General features: G+C 39.9%; 1 non-coding gene across 1 annotated transcript; it reads right to left on the bottom strand.

Moving 5' to 3' along the window:
- Window positions 1-698: 698 nt before the first annotated feature.
- TRNAW-CCA (transfer RNA tryptophan (anticodon CCA)) lies at window positions 699-770 on the bottom strand. Its single transcript has one exon. It is a non-coding gene; the product is annotated as a tRNA-Trp (tRNA).
- Between the last annotated feature and the right edge of the window lie 7,025 nt (window positions 771-7,795).

Here is a 7,795-nt window from a genome sequence, read left to right as displayed (position 1 = left end):
CTTATAGGTGTAAACATTTTTTTTTTTTTTTTTTTTGTAAGTGGTGGTGGTGATTTAATTGCTAAGTTGTGTTGAACTCTTGCAACTCCATGGACAGTAATCTGGCAGGCTCCTCTGTCCATGGGATTTTCCAGGCAGGAATGCTGGAGAGGGTTGCCATTTCCTTCTCTGGGGGATTTTCCTGAACCAGGGTTCAAAACCTGGTCTCCTACTTTGCAGGCAGATTCTTTACCAACTCAGTTACCACAGAAGTATTCATTGCTAGATTAGACACCTTATTGAATTGCTCATTTTTATCAAATGTGTAGGCACCTGAATATCTTATGAGTTTATTCTTAACAAGACTACCTTGTTTTTGTCTATTTAAAAATAAATTCACTCATGAGCCTTATTTCTTATATTTCTTTTTTTATAAATATTATTTTATTTTATTGCATGACTTCATTTACTAAAAACTCTGAAGCAATATTCAAGATAATGGTGGTTGGGAATCCCTGCATAGTTTCTGAATTTAAATGAAATGGTTTTGGTGTTTTTATCTATGGTTGATTTTACTAAAAGGTGAGGTGAGATGAAGTCGCTCAGTAGTATCCGACTCTTTGCGACCTGGTGGACTGTAACCTACTAGGCTTCTCTGTCCATGGGATTCTCAAGGCAAGAATACTGGAGTGGATTGCCATTTCTTTCTCCAGGGGATCTTCCCTACCCAGGGATCCAACCTGGGTCTCCCGCATTGGAGGCAGACGCTTTAACCTCTGAGCCACCAGGGACTTGATTAATTTTCATTTATTCCAATTTAGTTATAATATTTATTAGCTCTTAAAAATTAATACATGTGTGTTTATCACTTGGTCATATTAATTTTGTCTCTAACCATGTTGATGGCGTACACTATATTGATAGGTTTTATGACAATATTTTTAAATTAATCTTACTTGGTCATTTTATAATAATATTTTGATACATGAATAGTTTTCTTTTACTGTTTAAGAGATTTGGAAAGTATTTAATTTAGGAGATTTGGAAAGAAGCTATGAAGGTCTTACTAGGATTGCTTACCACAAACACAGGGAGTTTTCCAGTCTCCCCAGGCTCTGTGGGCCACTCTTCATTCTGCCCATTTTGGGTGAAGGCCATCATGCTTGCCTGTCAAAACACCTGTCCTGCATAAATGCAACTCTTTACATAGTCTGTACTTCCTCCGAGCCTCTTTATCATTTTTTATCATGACCACTAATATCAAGTAGGGCTTTAGTGCTACCTGGAAATCCTACTAGATTTCCCTAATCCGTTCAATATTTGTCACTTCCCTGCTTATTTATTTCATATCTATTCCTATAGTTACAAATCTGGAATCTTTTCCCAAATGTTCATCGAAGTGGTTTAGATTTGGTAATGGAAATAGTTACACTGAGATCTCATTATTCCTATAATTTCCTGCTTACCAATGCTCTAGTATATAGGTTGCTTATTCTCATATTCAGATTATGAATAAAGGGCTATTATACTAGGACAGGGTTTAAAGAAAATTGATGAGTACAAAACTGAGAAAAAAAAATAGTCTCTTTTTTTCCCATAATTTCAAGCAAGCAGTGCAATATTCAAAGGTCTGAACAAGTATCATTAAAAAGAACTGGACAGACTTGACAAATAATAGCTAAAACTTAAACACTACACTTGTATGGACAGACATTGTTCTCCACTCAGTGACTTCATAAATTGGAAACTATTAATGTCCCCACAATCTACACTGAGAAATGGGAGTCACAGGGGAGTTAATCAGCTTGCCTCTTTCTAACAGTTACCAAGAAGTGTTGGCAAGGCTTGAACCAGATAGTATGGCTCTTATTCCTTCTTTGAAGCAAGGAATGAGAGGAGGAAGAGAGTGCAAGTGGTGATAAAAGTTCAAGGGAAATCCGTTATAGAAGTCAGGAGTGAGGGAAAGAGTTGTCTTACTTTTTATTCCTATAAACACACAGGGTTTAACAAAATGGGAGCTTGTCAATTGTCTCCCAAAGTGATCAACACTGTCCACTGAAGTGATCAGCAATATGTTTGGAAAGTCTTCCATTTTCAAGATGTCACTCTTTGAACTAATTACTTCTTTTTTTGAGCATTTTCTTAGCGTCAATGTGGATGATAATCCTTTTGTTTCCAAAGTCCTAAAATGGATTGAAGTGAAGTGAAGTCGCTCAGTCGTGTCTGACTCTTTGAGACCCCATGGACTGTAGCCTATCACTCTCCTCCGTCTATGGGATTTTCCAGGCAAGAGTGCTGGAGTGGATTGCCATTTCCTTCTCCAGGGGATCTTGCCAGGAGCCACCACGGGAGATCCCACCCATGACAAGGTCATGTGGAAGAGAACTGTTAAGCAAGGCTTCAGAACTCAAGGGGCTCCCTAGGCTTTCTCGAGCATCTACCCCAAAACCAGAATCTGTCTGTTTTACTATTTCATGACTTTCACCAACTCCTCTGACATTAACAGGGGGCTATTCCTGACCACCTTTCTCTGGAGAAAATTAACTTAGGGCTATAGCTAATAAGTCTCCTGGACATGAGAGGAATATTTCCAATCAAAACCCCTCTTTTAGCATTATAGCTTGCTTGGCAGGTATATCCAGACTCTTGCAGCTACGCATATGATTATTTACATCCTCCCAACTGTGAGAGGCATGAAAAGCCTAAAACATAGAACCTTTTAAAGAGTTAAAAGTTATTAGCATAGTGCTAGGCATAAGATTTCATTATTGGGCCAATGCTTTTACTAAGTTCCCATATCTCTTACCCACTGTGCACCTAGGAGTGCATTAGTTAACATAGTTGGAAAGGAAAAAAAAAACAAGTGTAGCCTTGAAATTAACCACATCAGACTTTTGAACTAATTGGTTCTTTCTTGTAACTCACTGTACCTTTGCTTCCTGAGAATGTAACTCTGTTTAATACTTTTTGAGGCTGACATAGATTAGCAATATAAGAAAAAACATTTCAAGGGAAAATAAGTTTTCTGGTTGAGAAGCCTTTATCAAAAGAGGGTCATAAAATGTTCACAGGCCTCCAAGGCCAGAAGATAATGTATACAACATTGTCTATGGGAAAGGTTTGCAGAAAAATCCTGGTTTTGATAAAGACAAAACAGATGTAATGTTTGGGCTGACTCTGTATGACTTTGCATCTTTTATTTCCCTGTAGGTACAAGTAAAGGTATAAAAGACCCTTTTGAAAATAAAAACAATGGGCCTCGCTTGAAGAAGCTTGGTCACCTCGTGTCAATCATTTTCTCTCTCTCCCTTCCTCCCTCCCTCCCTCTTTTTCAGGCTGATCCCTTGGAGCATAGAGGCTCCCTGCGTTCACTTATCTGCCTGGGTTTCTAAGACCTGAACGGAAAGACGTTCCGCGTCTTCACTCTCTCGGGAGACCGGGAAGGCACCTGTGGCCTCCGTGAACAGGGCAAATTTCTTGTCTCGAAGTTTTATTGGCTTTCTATGTAAACCAAGGAATATCAGCCTCTTTCTCTCCTCTATTTTCTTATCTTCAATATTCTTTCCTTATCTCTCTCTAAATCATCCACCGATGCCTTTTTCCCCTCAGGTTTCCCTGGATCCTGCGGGGATTGGACCCCGGCAAGTGAATTAAGGATGATGATGAAGAGGAGGAGGCAGAGGTGGCTTTGGAGGCCAAGGTGGTGGCAGAGGTGGCCGAGGTGGCTTTGGTGGCAGAGGCTGGGGAGGCTTCCGAAGAGGCAAGGAGGAGGAGGAGACCACGAGCCACAAGGAAAGAAGACAAAGTTTAAATAGTTTCTTCTATCCCTGTATCTCTCTCTTCCATTTAAAAGAAAGGACTCTGGGGTTTTTACTCTGTTACCTGATCAATGGCAGAGCCTTCTGAAGACATTCCAAGACAGTATACAGCCCTGTGGTCTACTTGGAAATCCGTATAGATAACATTTCAAGGGAGATAACCCTGTTGGTGTTGACTGGATATTCGTATAGACTTTTTAAAGAGATGAGTGATAGAGCTAACCCTTATCTGTAAGTTTTGAATTTATATTGTTTCTTCCCATGTACAAAACAATTTTTTTCCTACAGAGTTTTTTTTTTTTTTTTTGCATTGGGAGGGTGTAAAAAAAAGGAAAATGTTTTATCATGATTTTTGCTTCAGCAATTTTGGGACAGATTAAAAGTCCTAAAACTCTGGTGCCAAAAAAAAAAAAAAAAAAGGTGGTCAAAAATAGCCCCCTAGCCCCCTGTTAATGTCAAAAGAGTTGGTAAAAATCATAAAATAATAAAACAGACAGATTCTGATTTTGGTGTAGATGCTCAAAAAAGCCCAGGGAGCCCCTTGAATTCTAAAGCCTTGCTTAACAGTTCTCTTCCACATGACCTTGTCATGGGTGGGATCTCCCGTGGTGGCTCCCAACAGGATCTTCCTGACCCAGGAATCGAACCTGGGTCTCCCGCATTGTGGGCAGAAGGTAAAATGGATTAAAATCATGTATTAACTAAACCCAATGCCACTCAGCCTCCAAAGTCTATGCTTACTTCATATTTGATTTCTTATCCAATAATATGGCCAGTCACATAACATAATATTTTAGAGATTCTTCAGTGAGATTAAATGAATTAAGATATTCCAAGATGCCGATATCCAGATGCTAACATTTGAATGCAAAGTATTGACTTCTTAGAAAGAAACTAAACATATAGCCTACTTTCATACTCAAGAAATTAAGCTCTCTTACCCTTTTAATAAAAAATTAAAAGAATAGAAATGAAAATTTCATCCTTTCCAACTTCTTCAGTTCAGACCTAGCTAGAAATACTCTTCATACTTTGGTAGACCTGGGTTCTATCAGCAACTACAGCTTGCACTGCTTTCTTTAGGAATGGGTCTAGTTCTTTTAAAGATCTGAGAAGTTCTGTTAATTCAACCACAATTTGTAGACTCTCACTTTCTAAAGAGTTCAAAGAATTAATAAGACACACAAAATCATCACACTATTCAAATTAAGGAATTTCAAATTAAGTTAGTTCTCACTTCTAAAAACAGTTATTCCAGGAAAAAATATCATCAGAACCCGATATTTAATGATGCCAAAGACCAGAGAGGAAGATCCTTTTGAGAGAAGAGATTGTTCTTGGTAGAAGCCTGGCCAGGGTACCACTCAGTCTGCTCCAGGTGTTCTAAATCCATGATGTGTGAATTTAAACTCTCTTGGAAGAACTCTTCTAGCAAGAAGTTAACTTTGGTGCTCTGCAATCATGTCTGAGGGGATAATCCATTTATGCACCTCACCTCCAGCCTGTGTGACACTTAGCTTGCTTGCACAGTTTAGAAGTTTGCGAAGGTGCCAGCTCAGGCTCCAGGGGCCCACTCTCTTATAAGTAGGCACTTCCATTCCTGAGCTGTTGTGGATATTTGCGGTGCCTCTTGCCAGGAAACCTACCTCTTAGGTAAGTTTTCTCTCTCAACCCAGAGTTAACCAATCTACTAACTCCCTGAAACAATCAAGTGGGAAATGATTTTGAAATTTGTGGACAGTCCTCATAACTGGCTCTCCCATTCTGAGTTTCTTAGCCCTACATGCCGAATGGAATTTAGCACTTCTAGTCCAGAAATGTCTGGCAATAGCTTCCTAAGGCTAAACCTCACTGGTGTTTAGCAGCTTATGCAGGACTTCACCACCTGGCAGTTTTGCTTATCTTTTTATTTATGGCTGTGTGAGGTCTTAGTTGTAGCATGTGGGATCTTTTGTTCCTTCTCTCTAGCGATTTCAAGCAGGCTCAGCAGTTGTGATGTGTGGGTCTAGTTGCCCTAAGGAATGTGACATCTTAGTTCCCCCACAATGTCCCCTACACTGGAAGGCAGTTTCTTAACCACTGGACCAGGGAACCCACTATCTGTCAATTTAAAAGGAACAAATACAGTTTCGATCTAAGAGGCCTCTACTGTCTTCCGAGAAATGGAGCATTGACCTCAGCCATATCTCCTTAGTAAAAGCTATGCCTACAGAGGAGGTTGCCGTTCGTTCCCTGAATTGGGATCTCTGTCCTTTCCGGCCCCAGCCCTTTGAGTCTTTGCCACTCTCTGCATATCTGCTGAGAGCTGAGTGACCTCATCCTGCTCTGGTAAGATGCCCACATTCTGTCCCTCATTTTACATTATCATTCAAAGGCTCCCTCTTATTGCCATCCTTCACTAAGAACCTTTCTTGCAGTCCTAGGGCCTTTATTTAAATCTCTGCCTCCAGGAAAATAGTCATTTGCTTTTGGAAAAAAAGACTACTAAATACACTATGCTGTGTTGTACAATCCGCTCAGTTGCATCTGACTCTTTAGGACCCCATGGATTGTAGCCCACCAGGCTCTTCTGTCCATGGGGGTTCTCTAGGCAAGATACTGGAGTGGGTTGTCATTCCCTCCTCCAGGGGATCTTCCTAACCCAGGGATCAAAACCAGGTCTTCTGCCTTGCAGGTGAATTCTTTACCATCTGAGATACCAACTTATCTACCGCAACCCAAAATACCATGAAGCTGGGTAAAAATATTTCGGTTTAGCCAATCACAGAATGTAAAAATTTCAATGAGACTAATACTGGCTTCTTCAAGTCACTGAAGTCAGAACAGCAAGGCCCGCACCACGCATCTTTAAATCCCCAGCACTCTTCTATGCATATAATTTGCTGCCCATTCTGGCTGCCTGTCCCAGTTCCATCATTTTGGTTTTAATTTTCATTGCTTTTGGTTGATGCACACAACGTCAGAATATTGACAGAACCACTATGTAATTACTATTGTCCCCCTTCACCCTGGTGTGATCTGAGGAAGCTGAGAAAAAAAATCAAGTCAAAATGGAGGCCAAAATAATATACTGATGGCTCAGTAGTAAAGAATCCACCTAAATTCAGGAGACACAGCAGATGCAGGTTTGATCTGTGAGTTGGGGAGATCCCCTGGAAAAGGAAATGGCAACCCATTCCAGTATTCTTGCCTGGGAAATCCCGTGAACAGAGGAGTCTGGCTGATTACAGTCTTTGAGTCACAAGAGTCAGACATGACTTAGCAATTAAACAAAATACAACAACAACAATAAATACTATCAGAGGCCAGGTTGGCAGGTATGGTTTCTCAATTGGCTAGGCAAGTACTCTAATCTCAGACCTCAGAAATAAGTAGATTTACACTCCTATCCTGGACAACATAGAATGGAGGAAAATGTATGATCTTTGAGGACAAGTTCACGAGTACAAGAGAGAAGAGAACCAAACATGTAGTTACTTGTCTCAAAATAACTAATGCGTTGTGTCACTTTACTTCCATTAAGGTGGATTGAAATGAAGAAGTGTGAAAGGCCAGAATGCACTAAGAGGAAATACCTGCTCTTGGAAGGCTGGAGAGGGAAATGGCTTTTCCCTCCTGACCAGAAAGCTTGATAACATATCCACGTCCTATAACTCACTAAAGGAAACTATGGTTGTTTGGTTCTAAGACTCCTGCTGCTTTCACAATGACCTGCTGTCTTTATCTGCTGGTAACTTAACAACTCTGTCTTACAGCCTTATTAGTTGTCATTATTGTGGTTATGAGATTACATTTTAAGTATGAAATTGTATGTATCTATTTATATCTCAAGAAATGACTTGCTAAGATGATTTCATTTCCTATAATAGCCTGCTCTGTGGCCACTGGCAAATTTTAAATTGAAAGGCAGAATTATTTTTTTCAATTTTATTATGTGTTTTTGCTCATATCATTGACTAATCATTGAAATCAATTCACTGGGGTTTGGGCAACATACT

The sequence above is a fragment of the Capricornis sumatraensis genome, chromosome 7, assembly GCF_032405125.1.
Source record: "Capricornis sumatraensis isolate serow.1 chromosome 7, serow.2, whole genome shotgun sequence".
NCBI lineage: Eukaryota > Metazoa > Chordata > Mammalia > Artiodactyla > Bovidae > Capricornis > Capricornis sumatraensis.
Note: the sequence above shows the minus strand (reverse complement) of the source record. Positions and strands in the feature narration are given on the sequence as shown.